The sequence below is a fragment of the Eucalyptus grandis genome, chromosome 7, assembly GCF_016545825.1.
Source record: "Eucalyptus grandis isolate ANBG69807.140 chromosome 7, ASM1654582v1, whole genome shotgun sequence".
In the NCBI taxonomy this organism is placed as follows: domain Eukaryota; kingdom Viridiplantae; phylum Streptophyta; class Magnoliopsida; order Myrtales; family Myrtaceae; genus Eucalyptus; species Eucalyptus grandis.
Genome location: NC_052618.1, coordinates 353,371 through 370,038, shown reverse-complemented (window position 1 = coordinate 370,038; position 16,668 = coordinate 353,371). Strand labels below are relative to the sequence as shown.

The 16,668-nt window shown below is 38.6% G+C and overlaps 1 pseudogene; it reads right to left on the bottom strand.

The window, feature by feature from the left end:
• Positions 1-6,448: 6,448 nt before the first annotated feature.
• On the bottom strand, positions 6,449-13,531 carry LOC120295647 (annotated as a pseudogene).
• Positions 13,532-16,668: the final 3,137 nt, after the last annotated feature.

Sequence of the window (16,668 nt, the reverse complement as noted above, 5' to 3'; positions counted from 1 at the left end):
CTCGCCCATTGTCACTCGCTTGTCCACCGTTGCTCAGCCACCGTCGCTCCGCTGCCATTGTTTGCCGTCATTTGGTGGTTGTGTCCCCAACTCTCACTCACTCAGATTTGTCATGTTTTCTCCACGAGTCAATTGGGTGGAAAATTTAGGGTTCCGACGGGCAAGTTAGGGTGCAGAGGACAAATTGAGGGCTCAGCTCAAAGGAAAAGTGGTGGGGATAGTGGTAGGGAAGTCATTTTTGTTTACTAACATGATTTGCTTTCTTTTGTGGGGACCAAATAGAAAAATATGGCGTGGAGGGGAAAATGAGGGCTTGGCTTGGAGGGAAATGGTGATGGGACCTCACTTTGTTTAACTTGTTAAAGTACTTTTGTGGGAGACTGAATGGGATTAAATTGAAAAATGGGTGGTGGAGACCTCATTTTACTTATTCAATTCGGCTTCCTTTGTTTCTGTAAAGGGATCGAATTGACTAAATTGATTGTATTTGTTTCTTTCGACAAAACAACAAAGACCTGCATGTGAATTATTGATTCTGCTATGTGGTCCCAAAAACTAATGACTTTTTTTTCTTCCTTGGGTACAGCATCAACATGGGTGAGAATCATGCAGGCGTCATTGTTTGTTATGGTGGGAGTTTGTTATTGGCGTCAAGGACTGAGAATAGTGGAAATGAAGATATAATCTATGTCAATTTTGGGAAACTATCATATATTGATTTTGTGAGGGTTTTGGTATTTTTTTACAATGCAAAGTGTAAAAACTACATTATTGTGTTCTTGAGAAGGAATTGAAGGATAATTTGAGATTTTTTAATGACGATCATGGTATTAAGGATTTCATTTATCACTATCTTCATGGCAACAAAGTTAGGGTATATGTTGAGTATTATAATGATGATGAGGATGGTGAGAATGAGCAAACCATTGAAAGAGGAGAAGTGACGGATCCTACTGAAGCGAGTAATCAGGTCAGAGATGAATTTAGGTTAGTTGGAAGGCAAAATGAGAGGCAAGTGAGGGAGGAGAGGGAGACAAGTCATATTGACAAAAATGAGCAAAAAGGGAGATGTTCTAAAATTTTGGAAAATGTGGGCAATGAAGATTTCATTGGATTATAATGGGAAGTTGCTCTATTTAGTGAATCAGAATATGAATAATTGGCAATAGTAAATTTCCCAAGTGATGAAGATGATGATGGAGTCGCACGGCTAATACAAAAGCAAAGGGAATTTCTTAGAAAAAAAAATTTGCAACTTTAGGAGAAAGGCCCGAGCTAGTAAATAAGGATGGAACTCCAGCTGAAGGTAATAGAAGTGAAAATGAAGAAAGTCGTGTCGATGAAACTGCTAATTTAGCGAATGAGCTTGGTAATGATGATGAAGAACCTGAGTGTAAAAGAAAAAGTAAGTATTCTTGCTACGTTCTGACTATTGATAAACATATTTTGTTTGTAAAAGTGAAATTTAATGATACCAAACAATTAAAAGAAGTTGTTGTTGTCATGCCCCAAACCCCGAGCACGTGTACATCCCTTAGTGGTCGATTAAAATGCAACGTCTTAGGACGCGTCGCCAACCCTTTTTTTTTCACTTTCAATTGAGCACATGCGGAAGTGAATTAAATAAACACTCGCCCGACAAACAAACATGGGATAGTAAAAACACGGCGACCAACGCCGAAAACAACATTTCCATTTATTCACTATTATCCCTAGGAAGTTTAATGGTACAAGCCTTTCTACAGCCACTTCCTATCGACCCTCTCAAAATCCTCAGAGATTAGGGTCAACCTACTTCACTAACGACATGGCCAACCAAAGAGGTGTTGCATCTCGCACCCACCATATCTGCACTCGGCAGATCTCCACACTACGGCCCTGAAAAATGTCAACCATGACGGGGTGAGATAAATCTCAGCAAGTCAACAACCTAAACCTTGATTAGGACGCAAATTCGCGTCGAAGGCAGTCCTAAGCACACACCATACAAAACTTACCTTGCCTCGGCGCATACTTGCACGTTAGCTCAACATATATACCATTATCAGTGTAGCAAGCATGGTTTAATAACTGGAACACATCATTTTAATCACATGGGTCCCAATTATAAGGCCAAACCATTATAACACGTCCCATACCGTGCCATACAATTTTGTCTCATGATCAAGCGCAACTATCACAACCATTTACATGTGTTCCAGTTATTACGATCCATTGGCCATGCCCAACTCAACAATCGGCGGTCATCTGACATAACTAGGCATCGTCTTGCCCCATCGAGCACGGCATTGTCTAGAACCCCCGCCTAGACGATATTCCACACAAGAGCATCAGTCTGACCTCCACCGCAACCAACTTCCGGACCCCTACTGAGCATCCGATAAAATCGGGCATCGCTCCCAAACTCCCGTTGGGTGACGGGTTCCACTTAGTGACCATACATGCACGTCATCGATCAAACCAATTTCTTATCTTCCATCATTTAGTCAAGAAAACCAAAATCCCTTTTCAAATAATAAAACTTGCAACAACCTTTTTCTTTTGTTCAAAACCTTCCAAAATAAATTCGTACGGGGTCACGTACTTGAAATTAACCCGCCAAACTTTGCACGCATCTAGTATAAAACCTCATCGTTTTATTGAGCACATAAAATTTGACGTCCAAACCCAACACCTCATTTATTTGCTATTTTCTTTTCCAACCACTCCTTTTAGGAAACAATCTTTAGTAACCCCTTTTTTTTGTTCAAAACTTTTAGAAATAAATTCATAGGTGCTCACGTACTCAAAATTAATCTGTCAAACTTTGCACGCACCTAATTTAAAACCTCATCTTTTGATTCTCTTTCAATTAGGGAATTTAAGGTTCTTACTTGGGGGAAAGACGCCACACGGCATCATTTTATTGTTTAAATGTTAACTATACTCTCTGGCGAGCCATATTGGATTTTCGACTAACAAGATTGGTGCTAACACTAAAATGATCGTTTTTAAAACATTTTAGCACTTAAATGATCCAAAATAAAACTTTTGGCACCAAAATGAGTGCCGTACACAAATTTTGGCACTTCTAGTGTACTTACCCTTGGATTTAAGTATAAAAAAAAAAAAAACTTGGTAAAAAGAGTTTGTTACCAACGATTTTTGGGGTCAATTCAAAAAAAAACTTTAGATCTAGTCCTAAATCTACCCCAAACTTTTTTTATCTAAAAAAAAGCCAAACTTATGATCTAGTCCCAAATCTACCATGAATTTTGTTTTGTCTAAAAAGAAGATTAATACCATGAAAAGCCCCAAACTAACACATATGTCACAAATTTACCCTAATCCAAACTAATTTTTTGACCATGAAAAACCTAAACCGATACACTTGTGACAAATTTATCCCAAATGAATTTTTGGCCATCAAAAATCCCAAATTAGTATATTTATAATAAATTTACCATCCGTTAGTTATAGGACACGTGATAGTTGACGGATGTACCAATTTTGGGATTTTACCTTCCGTTTGCACTCAAAAATCACCAACTTTTAATTATTCTCAAATCTACCCCATCGTCCAATCCCACTTAACGTGACATTTCCACATCAATAATAAATATACATCAACAATGCATCATAGAAAATTATCTTCAAAATAAAACCGTTCTAGGATATAAACAAAATTAGAGACCACCAACCATGACTTTTGGATAGAGGACTAATAGGGGAAAATTTAGAACTAGAGTAAAAATTGATGATTTTCGACAAAAAAGATTGGGGTACATTTGGGATTGGACATATAGTTTTGGGATTTTCTAGGACAAAAGAAAAGTTCAAGATAAATTTGGGACTAAACCTAAAGTTTGGAGTTTTCTAAGATTAAAAAAAGTTTGGGGTAGATGTGAAATTAGACCTAAAGTTTGGCGTTTTTAAGGAGAAAAAAGAAAGTTCATGCTAGATTTGAGACTAGACCTAAAGTTTGAAGAGTTGGCCCTAATTTTTTGTTACCAAGGGCCTATTTGTTAAAAAAGTCGTTCCCGTTTCAAAAATTTCTATTTTTTTATTCCAAGGAATGAAAAAATAATAGAAACATGTTTGGTAAAATTTTTGTTCCGAAGAATAGATTTGGAACAGAAACAAAAAATAGAAAAAAAAGCTTCTTGTTCCCTGGGAATAATTTATAGAATCAAATTTTCTCTCTCTTCTCTTTTCTTCTTCTTCTTTTTCTTCCTTTTGGTTGGTCACCGGCCTTGGCCATGGGCAACGCCAACAACCGGCCGACAAGGGCCGGCGACCTTGTCGGAGCGTCGTTGACCACCGAGACATCAAGCCACGGCAAGGCTTGTCAGCCCGAGCCTCGCCGTAGCTGGGCGAGGCACAACAAGGCTCGACCTCACCCAACCAAAGCAAGGTCAAGCCTTGCGCAGCCACGGGGCTCGCCTCCCCAACCGCGCTAAGCCAAGGCTTGCCGTGGCTAGGCTGACCTCCGGCGAGCTCACCGAATCTACCAAATATATTTCTATCCCGAGAATAGAAATTTAGAGAAGTTACCAAACACATTCTTTTGCTCAGAAATTGTTTCCAAGAACAGAATAAAAAAAAAATCATTTTTTTATCAAAAATTGTTCCTCGGAAATGATTACCAAACGCGCCCAACTCTCATTTGAATTTCATATTACTAACATTTATTTGTTCTCTTTATTTATCAACTTTTCTATGAATTACCACCTTTATTTATCTCACTACCAACTCTTTTTTTAATCACAAATCTTAGTTAAAGTAATTATCAACTTTTCACACACCAACTAATAATGCATTATTTGGCTATTAGCCTTTGTTCTTTTTTGCCATTTGGCTTTTTTCGTTGGCGCCCTTCCACTCACTAGTTCCTAGCTTTTGAGTACAAGTTTTTGAAACCCAGTCTCGTTGTATAATGGTTCAAGCTTCAATATATACTTACCTTTTACTAAAAAAAAAAAAAAAAAAACTAATAATGCATTGCCAACTCATGTATGAGTTAATTACTAATATTTAATTGGTGTTTTCTTTTTTAAATATCAACTTCCCTACTCTTTGACCCCAAAAAAAAAAAAAAAAGCTTCTCTCATCCTTTACCAATTTTTATATACCTTTCTACCAAACTACTTAAATTTGCCAACTATAAATAATTTATCAATCTTTATTTGTGTGAGTTACTTGGCTTAAATTGTTAACTAGCTTATGGTTATCAATAGAGTTGCTTGTTAGTATTTATTTGTTGCTATTACACTTACTGACTTTTTCTATCAATTTATCACTTTTATTTGCTCTACTAACAAACTTTTTACCAACTCATTTGGAAAATTATCAAGTTGAGTGATTGAATTTTCTCGGATTCCAACTAGCTTTACATTACCAAGACTTATTTGAGATATTCACCAATATTTATTTGGATTATTTTGCTATTAAGTTACCCACTGTTCTTAGATCTAACAACAAAAATGCTTCTGCCATTGTTAACCACATTTATTTACCTATATTAGTGACAGCTCATGTTTACTGACCATTATATAGAAAAACCATTTTTTTTAATGTAACTTACTACCTTTTATTCGATTTAGTCACCACATTTACTTACCACTTACTAATATTATTTTTGTTTTAAATTAACATTTTTATTTGCCTTACTTATTAATCATTTTATACAATTCTATGACTTATTAATATAGCGTTATTACTCTCTGAGTTTATTACTAACATTTACTTGATTTTCTTTAAATAACCAACTTCTCTTATTTCTGCCATAGTCATCTTATTATTTGGTTCAAAGGTTAACACAGCAGTACATTTATGCGTTTTTCTTCCTTCCTCTACTTGCAGTTTGAACGGCCTGAATTCTGATCCATCCTTCTTCTTCTTTTTTTCCGTTTCTCTTCTTTTGCGTTTACCCTTCTCCCTCTACACCCACTGGCCAAGAAGCACCACCATGCAGGGGTGATGGCATCTAAAGTAACAGTAGCCAATGTCGTGGTCGTTGTCCCCTTGCAACCCCCCCTTTCTTGGCTTCTACTGACACAACTCTCTTCTTCCTGTCTCGTCAGAAGCAGAAGCAGCCTTCGCTCATAGGCAAGATTCACGAGACATGGCGAGCGATGAAGACTATGCAAAGAAGCAGGCAAGCCAGAACCGGCAGTCCAGGAAGTACAAGGAGTTCGTGGTGGCCCTCATGTCCTCCCAATCACTCAAAAAACAAGTCCATACACTGTCTTCTCCGCAAGAAGACCAACCGGTCGCACAAGTGGAAGATGAATGATCACTTCGTTCAGAATTCTACTCACACATAGAGGCCGGCAATTTTACATGATTGAATTCTCAACTGTATACAAACATCACTAGAAACTGAAAATCTGGAAAGAGTTAGTCATGAATACATATGCTAGTTTGATTTTCTTAATGTACACTGAAGCTGATCATGACTATAATTTGCCTACTGGGGTTAAATTCTCGAAGGTGGGAAGCCCCACTATCCTCTGTGAAGTCCTCGTTGCTGTAGGGATCTGTGGAATACCCTTACTCGCCTCCTCATAACTGGCTGAAGTGGTCGCGGATTCGGCCTTTGGATTCAAACCCGCGAAAACCATGATGTTCTCAATTTCCTTCACCACCTCTCCCATGGTTGGCCTGTCTGCTCCTGATTCTTCCACACATCTCATTGCTAACTCCACAAACCTCTCGAGACCCTTCAAAGACGTGCCCAAGCCAATGGCCGGGTCGAGAATCCCCTGCAGATTGTACAAATCTTTGTCCTTATCCATGACCACCCTCACTTGTCTCACAATATATGTGCCCCGCTCTATTGGCCTTCTGGCTGTAAGGAGTTCCAGCATCACTACTCCAAAGCTATACACATCACTCTTCTCGGTCAGTTGTTGGGTCATGTAGTATTCGGGATCCAAGTAGCCCTTCACAGGAATATAGCATGATCGGTTTGTAAAACTCAGCACAAAAGCTAGACTAACAATAATGCCTTCAACTCTTATCACCCTTTTTTCATCAACTCAGGTAAACTGATTGTCTCTTGTTTTGAGACAAACTAGCATCCTCTCTCATGTGACTGCAGAAATAGTCATGATTATCATCCAAACTGAAAAGAACGATTATCATAAATTGTTTTGTCTAAAGAAGCCTCTTGATAAAAGCCTGTAAAGCGCACTTACTCCACTAGACAATTACTGTCCTAGTTTTTGGTTCTCAAGAACATGGGCCGTTTTAGGAATCAAAAAACTCATTCAAAGTTTGTGTTGCCGAGAAAAGTTTGACTATCTACCGTTAGACTAAAGCTCATTACTGACCATTGTTCCTTTGACTTGAGTGGTGACATGACCCCTTTCACCTTCTGTCACGGGCTTGGAGAGACCAAAATCAGCAACTCTCGCATTCAAGTGATCATCCAATAGGATGTTGGTTGATTTTATGTCTCTATGTATGATCGGAGGATTAGCAAACTCATGAAGATAAGCCAGACCTCGGGCTGCATCAATGGCTACTTTGAGTCTCCTTGCCCAATCCAACCTGATTCCTGACTTTCCTGCAAGTCGAAACTTGTAGTTGTGAACGCAGATGATATGAGCTAGGAATTTTTTCTTAAAAACCTAAATTCCGCATGAATGCTTTCTCAACATAAGAAACTTGAGAGGAGATACCTGAGAGACCCTCTTCGAGGGTACCATTTGGAAGGAACTCGTACACTAGCAATTGTTCACCTTGCTCAGAACAAAAACCGACAAGGCTGACAAGATTCTTGTGATGAACTCTTGACAGAAGCTCAATCTCATTTTTGAACTCGACCCCACCCTGCATAGATCCCTGCTGTGCTCTTTTTATGGCGACTAGAGTTCCAGTGGGAAGAGTACCCCTGTAGACCTGCCACAGCAACAACAAAATTTATAACTCAGGCAGTTTCCAGGACAGCTGATGATTTTCAAGTCAAATAGAAAAAATTTAACAATGCTGGTGCAGTGTTGATACAGTTCTCAGATTAAAGAGACATAAGAAGGAAATTAAAGCAAGAAAATTTTTTAGAACCATCTACTGTTCAGAAATATAATGGAATCAGGGATCAACTTAAATGGAAACATTCAAATAAGAAAAGCAGTTGAGGAATTTAAAGCAACGTGAACATATAAGTCTCTTTGAAAGAGAAGAAAAGTAAGTAGAAACTAATGTGCAGCAACATGTACGACTTCCCATCTCTCAGCTTTGCTTTTTCTCTGTATGAGCAAACTCACGTCTGGTTTTGTCAAGTCTAAGAAGCCCTTATTTGTTCACGTAAAATTCTAGCAGGAGATTTCAAACTCAGTAACTGTCATACAGTGGACCTATGCTTCAAAAAAGGTGGCGAATAAAAGGAACTTATACAAAAGGTTATTCTTGCTAACGTGAGGACTGCAACAAAAGTCTCGAGGTATATTATAAAGAGTACAGGAGCAAGAGTATGCTAATTGAGGTTTCTCTTAGCAGAACTGAGCCAAGAGAGGAAACCTTTCCATAGCCGCCAGATCCAATTTGATTGGCTTCTGCGAATTTGTTGGTGTATTTCTTAAGCTCTTCTAGAGAAAACCATCTCGCTCCTTTGAGTTGGGGAAATTCGCCGCTGCTCTTATTCGGGTCCCAGTTTACTGCATTTCCATAAATAACAACAAACATTGACTGAAACTTACTTCCAGAATCAGAGACAAGCTAAGTGGCAAGTATGCAGTGAATCTGCCCATACCAAAAGGGTTGCTTTGCTCTGTAGCCTTTTCTGCTCTTTTCTTTTGACAAAAAGCATAAACCCCTACAAAAGCCAATAGCAAGAGGAGAACAAAACCACCAGCTGCTGCACCAACGATGACACTGATGTTTAACAAATTTTTGGATGTAGTTGGTACTTGTACATCTGCGAGTGAGAAAGAGGAAGAGAGATTGTTGTTAGTATGATAGAAATAAAGATAATCTAGATAGACAAGGCAACAGAATGTGTCTCTGTTAATTTGAGATATTACCAGCAAAGTACGTGTACTGATCAGCGATGAAATTCAAAGGCCCGAATAATTTTGGTGGCCAATATGACTGATTACTGAGCACAAAGCCAATAATGTTTATGCTAGTCCAATTGAAACTAACCCCCTCGGATGGGAAGACCGCAAGATTCAGTTTAAGGTAATTATATGAATCCTTGCGTGGATCACTCAGCGAGACAGAATCTACTGGAAGTTGATAGGACTGAAAAGACATCGTGATAATGCCTGTGAGGTTTTCGAAATAAGTCGAGCTTCCTAAACCTGAGAAAGAAGGAGCTGTGAAGACTAAAGTTCCTGTGTAAGGATAGCCGCATCTGCAGTTGGGGCTGGAAGTCTGATTTGAATTGCAAACGGCTGGGATGCATTTATTAGGCTGTGTCGAGTATGAGGAGGTGTTGGATTGTGGAATGGTACAGTAACTTTTCCCAGCTGCTCCCGTTTCTTGACAAACCGGATTACTGACAAGTCTGCAGAAATACAATTGTATGAGCACAACATTAGCGGGGAAAAAATAAAAATAAAACCTGTAAAGAAAAGCATTCTCAATTCATCTTGTGACAAAGTGAGTGAAAGGACCATAGAGTTTTATATGACTTACATCACCTCCACACTGTGATTTCCAGTACTCTGCTTGAAGTTATCAATATTATTGTTCTGCAGATCAATGCGTTGCAATTGATTGCCCTGACTGGAGCCTATATCCAAGGTTCCATTCAGCTGGTTGTTTTTTAAGACCCTGACATCACAGGAAAACTCACACGTTCAACCATCATCCCTAATGTCCAAGTTGAAACGCACCAGGAAGTCAATTGTATGAAGCTGGTCGAGTTTTGAAAAAGTATACATTCATTACATTGAGGTAAATATCGAGATTGAGATAATACTTACACACTTTGCAAACTGAAAATGCTGAAAAGGATAACGGGTAGCACTCCTTGAACTTGCGTGCATTCCAGCATTCTGAAATTCATAAAAGGTATAACCCTGTTATTTACTTAGAGATCTTCTATTTTATCTGAAGAAAAAGGGAACAGAGATGGCTAGTCTGAAACCCACATCCAGAAAATAATGAAATGTCATGTTTCATTTCCAGGGGCAGGGAGCAGTTGAAGGGAATTGATGGATGCAATGGACAGAGATTGGGAGACGTACAATGTTGTCAAAGACTGTAATGTCGGAATCCATGAAGGGAAATCTGTCGCATCAAAACTATTATTGCTTAAGTCCCTGCAAATCCACCTCCATCAGTTGAAGTCCATGTTTTACATAGTTGTAGCAGGACGATAAGGCAAATTCAAAATTAAGAAAAAAGAGTTTAAGATTATCTTTTACATCTCACCATGTGCTCTGTTTCCCTCTTAGAACTCATAAATGATCAGCAAGTACACTGTGTGCCATTAGATAAATGTAAGACAATTACTACTTACAGGTAGTTGAGGGCGTTCATGCCAGCAAGGTTGGGCAACGGACCAGTTAGCCTATTGTTGGAAAGAAGACTAAAGAGTAGACCAGTAAATTTAGGAGATCAATTACAGTGATATGCACTAGATAACAGTGAAAACGACCATAATTATGTATTGCTTACAGTTCTTGAACAGATGTAAGATTGTTGAGATTTGCAGGCACTGCACCAGCTAAAGAGTTCCTATCAAAGCGTCTGTAACCATTGAAATAAATTAAACATTGACCGGAAGTGCAATGAGCACAAGGGAAGTAATCCTCATGACGATTGTGTAGAACCATAAATACTTACACAACTTCCAAACTCCGCACCAGTCCAAGAGTAGAAGGGATGCTACCATTGAGATTATTGTTGTCGAAAAGCCTGCCCCGTTTGAAGAAGTTAATGAGGATTTCTATCTTAGAATAAAGGATAAGAAGGCAATTGCCTTCTCCACTTTCCACTGCCTCTCTCCTAGAAAGATGCTTTAAGTATCAAAAGAGGACAACAAAGCCATGCAGTGGGGGGAGAGAGAGAGAGAGAGAGAGAAGATCTAACTTTCTTTAGATAAGGCTTGAGAAGCCTCAAGGAAACAATGAATAGACCAGATGCAGCGCCCTAGTGGATTCTCAGAACTTACACGTGTATGAGCCGCATGCCGGAACTGAATAGTTGGGAAGGAATTGTGCCAGAGAGCTGGTTCTGTCCAAAATGACTGTGCATGAAGGCAGAATATTAGTCAGATAACACAGCAAAGATGAATCAGCCCACAGATACAGCTATATGATAAGTTAGAAGACATGCGCGTACAAGTGCTTTGCTTGAAGTAGCATATCAAGGCCAGAATTGCTTCCATTCGATACAGGAATAGATCCAGTTAGCTGATTGTCTGCTAGATCCAACCAGTATAGCCTAGAAAGGTTACCGATGATGGCAGGAATCAGCCCAGTGAATCTATTTGAATTTAGAGATCTGCAATGGATTGGAAGGATGAGTTCAGATACTTGCGATGACAAGAAGAATAATGTATGACTGAATTGAGCAAAACATGTTCTAGCTTGTCCAAAACCAATCTTGTACTTGTAAGGTCCAAATCAAGTGTATGGGGTAGAGGACTTACAAATGCACCAGGTTCTGTAGAGATCCAACGGAATCTGGTATTTGGCCGGAAAATCCACAACCAACCAGGATTCTTGCATTTTGAGATGAAAAGGCAGGTTGGTCATTTGTGACTCTGAAAGACGTGGGACACAAAATACACTAGAAATGCTGATGGTATATAGCTTACAAGTGTGTGAGCTTCATCAAGTTTCCAATTTGTTCAGGAAGAGATCCAGTCAGACCCTTGTTGTTAGATAGGTCTCTTCGTGAAAAGGTTTATTATAGTCAGCAACCAATTTTTCTTTTTGATCGAAAGTCAGCAACAAATTGAAGGCCTTTTCAAGCAGCTTAAACAGATAATAGACCAAATCGTAGACATGAATCACGCTACTTGCACAACATTGACAGCTCCATATGCAATTTAGGACACACGGGAGAGAAGAAAACACAAAAATCAACATAAGAGGACTACATACATGACACCAGCAAAATAAAAACTGGAGCCCTTTTTCCCAATAGTTGCCTCCAATTATGGTTACTACATCCACTTTTTAGATAAAATTTTTTGAAATATATATTTAAATTATCTTTTAGGCGAAAAAGACTACATAAGTGGTAATTTAGTCCTTGCTCTGAACATTAACCGGGAAGTGAAAGAGACGGTGAACTTACAGAATCTGTAATTCAGATAATTGTCCAATGTCTCCCGAGAGCGAACCTGTCAAACCCGCGCTCGACAGAATTCTGAAATTAAGATTCCAATTATTTGTAGAGATAGATAGAATTCTTAAAGCCAGATTCTCAAACATAAAGTCAAAAAGGATGCTCAAAACCTTACATGGAAGTAACGCGAGAATTATTGCAGCGAATCCCAACCCAATTATCGCCACAAGGATCAGTCCCCACCACCGCCCAGTTGGGTGGTGCATTTTGCCAATCAGTCTTTAGCCCCGTAAGCGCACTGACTGCATTGGAATACACCCAATTGAAAAATAAGAAATTAATAAATAGATATGCGTTGTGTGTATATTGAATAGCAATTATCCAACATCTTCTGTGTAAATCTGAGGATTGCATAAGTTTCTGAAGCAAGTTGCTTCAAAGTCATCATTCCTCTGTCCTACGGGAGTGCGCAAGCAGGAAAATGGAAAAGGTAGATAAATTATCCGACGGTAGCTGCTCTAGAGATGTGCAGAACTTTGGTTGCTTTAATAGCCAACCAACAGTATGATCTTTGTTCCAGAGAAACTAACACCCTGTAAAATCTTTGTAACTGACTCACTTATCTAACGAGAGTAGCATGAACTTTGTACCAAAACAAAATACGTGTAGAATGACCTGAACGTAAGATAATGACTTCCAAGTCCAGAACATGCTTAAAGAAAAATTATAAGAACACCAATATAAGTTTAATAATAATTATTGTGAACCTGCTCTAGAAACTTCTGACAGTCAGATTAGATTTACTCATTTGACACATTGCAAAATTTCAGCCCTCAATTTTCTTCTGAAACTTTCTCAGGCAAAATGGCTGGTAAATAAAGCCTCCTTGGATGAGAGAGGCTGGCAAAAGGGGGTGAAACCAGATTTAGATCATCTCAAAAATGACATTAGCATCGTCGATAGGAATACAGGAAAACATCGTTGTCTCAAGAAAGTTGAGTGCACCGGGGTTTTTACAATTGGTTGTGGACAAATGCTCAACTCTGATTCCTGTAAATATTGTGACATCCTCTTGACCGTGGGAACCTTAGTTCGTCTAAGTGGGCAAGGGCACGACAATATGCAGAAAGTCCAGGCAAGCGGGGCTGTGTAATTCGCAAATTCACCTGTATGAAATAATTCATTCCAGGAAATAAACGAAAGTGGTTGAACCAAGCTTACAATCATAAGGATTTGTAGCTGCATCTCCAATGGAATCTCCAAGGAGAACAACTAGCAGAATTGCCAGAACTCGCACACCCATGACTCGGAATCTCGAGACTTGAAGAATGTGAAGTTGTTCTTTCAGCTTCAGCAGTTGCATCACGTGGAATTCTTCATCAAGAGACACTTCAACTCGGCTGACGAGATGGCAAAATGGAAAGGCGTGTTGCCAATTTATAGCATATCTTTCTTTCCTTAGCAATCATTTCTGTTTTTTTTTTTCCCCTTTTCTTATCAGGGAAAAGAAAAAGTAATTGTCCCTGAATATTTTTTATTGTAATCTCGTTGATCCAAATGATGTGCAATGTAATCATCAGCACACCAGAACCATATTCATCCGCATTTCTTTTCTCCACGTGCTTGATTACTTTTGAAGGGGAAGAGTTTACTCAGTCAATACCAAGTGGCAAAGTCCAAATGATCAAGAACAGAGAATATGAGCACCGAAACATGGGTTGAAGACGAAGGAGAAATTGTAGGAAACGTCCAGTTGACGAGGGAAGTGCCCTACGCACTACGCACAGACGTTAGTGACGTAATAGCTGAGTCAACGACCATCTGGTCATTTTCGGAAAGACATTCGATTGAATTAGGCCAGAATTAAAATATGGATACGCTCGTTGCTTGAGACATTCAAAGATAGGGATGTAAGAATTGGTGACCCATTACTTAGTTGATAATTTAATCAGTGAAAAGTTAATAAATCATTTAGTTGCAATTGAACTTAGAAAATTAACTATTAGGGTTTGCTCCAATGGCCATCCTTCCCACATGAGAAGAGACGGAGGACGTGGGAGGTTCGAATCCTTACATATTTAGAGATGATTCGACTGGGACAATTTAAATTCAAATGTAGGTTTCGACACTCTAAGGGCATGCGTGACAACGTTTCTATTTCTCTATTTCTCTATTTCTTTATTAGAACAGGTTTGGAACATAAATATGTTTAGTAACGCAATTTCATTTTTCTATTTCGGAACATGTGTTCCAGAAATAGATTTGGAGTAGAAATCGAAGTTAAAACTTTTAGGGGTGCATGATAATAGAAATTTCTGTTCCCGAAATAATTTTTCTATTCCAAACCTTTTTTTAGAATAGAAACATGTTTGATAAACTTTTAGGAATAGATTTCTATTCCGAAATTGATTTGGAAGATAAATCAAAAACAATTTCTCCTACTAAACCCTAATTTCGATGAGTCATCCCTCATCTCCTCTACGTCTTTGCCTCCTCCTCCTCCTCCGCCTCTCCTCATTTTATTAAAAATAAAAATAAATATATTCATTTTATTCATTTAAAAACTAAAATAAAATTATTTAAACTTATTTAAAATAAATAAATTATTTTTATTTATCATTTTATTTTTAGTTTATTAAAAATAAATTTATTTAATTTATTTAAAATAATTTATTTATGATAAATAAAAATAAATTATTTTTATTAAAAATAAATTTAATAAATTTATTTTTATTTTCCTTCAGTGTTTTGCCAAATAAATTTTATTTTATTTTTTTATATTTATTCATTTTAAAATAAATTTATTCGTAAAATAAAATAAAATAGAATAAATAAAATAAATTTATTTTTAAGAATATTTTTATTTTAAAATAAAATGATATTTTTATTTTAAAATAAAATGATATTTTTATTTTATTTTTATGATTTATTTTATTCTTTATTTTATTCTTTATTTTATTCTTTATTTTTTTTGTTACTAAATCATTTTTATTTTTATTTTTTATATTAAAGGTCATCGGTCGTCGCCGCCGTCCGAAAGGAAGAAATTTTGTATCATTATCAAACGAATTTCTATTTTTAGAGTAGAAATTTTGTATCGTTATCAAACGGTTATTTTTCTTAGAAACTCTTCTAAAAATAGAAAAATCATTTACATTCCGAAACTATTTACAAACAGAATGGTTGTCATGCGTGCCCTTAGTTTTTCTATTTACGGAATAGAAATGAGAAATCAAAACTTTATTTATCATTCACTCTCATCATTACCTGTTGCTTACTCGCCGCCCGTGGGATGCCGAACGCTTGCCACTGGTCGTCGGCCGGCCGCCACCAGCCCCGACCATCATCCGCTCGCCACCGACCGCCAGCCACCGAACGCCGGCTGTCCACCACCGAACTCCAGGCACTTGTCACCGACTGACGACCGCCGGATGTTGGACACCCGTCGGTCGTTGGCCGCTCATCGCTAACCACCGGACACCGGAGGCCCACCATCGACCGCCCATCAATCACCATTGGCCGTCGAATGTTGACTGTTGGACTTCAGCTGTCGGCCACCCGCCGCCAACCGTCGGTCACCGGCTATCGGACTCTAGCCATTGTTACCGACTCAGTAGTTGGCCACCCGTCACCAGCCGTTGAACTCTAGCCGTTGGCCCACGCTGCCGGCCACCGGACTTCGGCCGTTGGCCATCCGCCGCTAGCCACCGATCGCTGGCCTCCAGATACTCCGAACGTCGGACTTCGACCACCCGCCATCGATTGCCGAACACCGGACACCAATCGCCGAATGTCAGACTCCGACCACCGAATGCCGGCCATCGCCGCTCCTAGAAATAGAAATTTTATTTTCTTATTAAACGAATTTTTACATTAGAAATAGAAATTCTGAATCGTTATCAAACGCGTTTCTTTGCTGAGAAATTCGTCTATAGAATAGAAATTGATTTCTATTTCAGAAATTTTGTCATGCGCGCCCTAAGAGTAAGAGTTACAGTAGGAGTAAAATATGACCAACCAAAAAAAAAAAAAGAAAACTTTATAAACTAAAGGCATAATTAAGTAGGTCACTAGCGATTCACTTTGTCAAAGTCATTGTGCTCTACTCGATTGCTCGATTGAACGCTGATTCGCGCCAATAGCCAATGGCCGAATTGTAGGCCACATCCAGATTGATGGGTTCCCATCGGCATAGACGATAGAGAAATGATTCAGCAACAGTTGTTAATTTATTATGAGAATAACGGTATATATTACAGAGAATAACACCAAAATGAGGAATTTCCACATGCATCCTCAGCTCCTCAACACATAGCGGAAGCCACGGACATCAAAATTATCGAAACGAAGCCACGTACCTGGGACGACGCGACTTGACGTAGAATTTTCCCATCGCCTCTCACCTGAATGCAAAAATCACCCAATCAGAAAACCAACAAT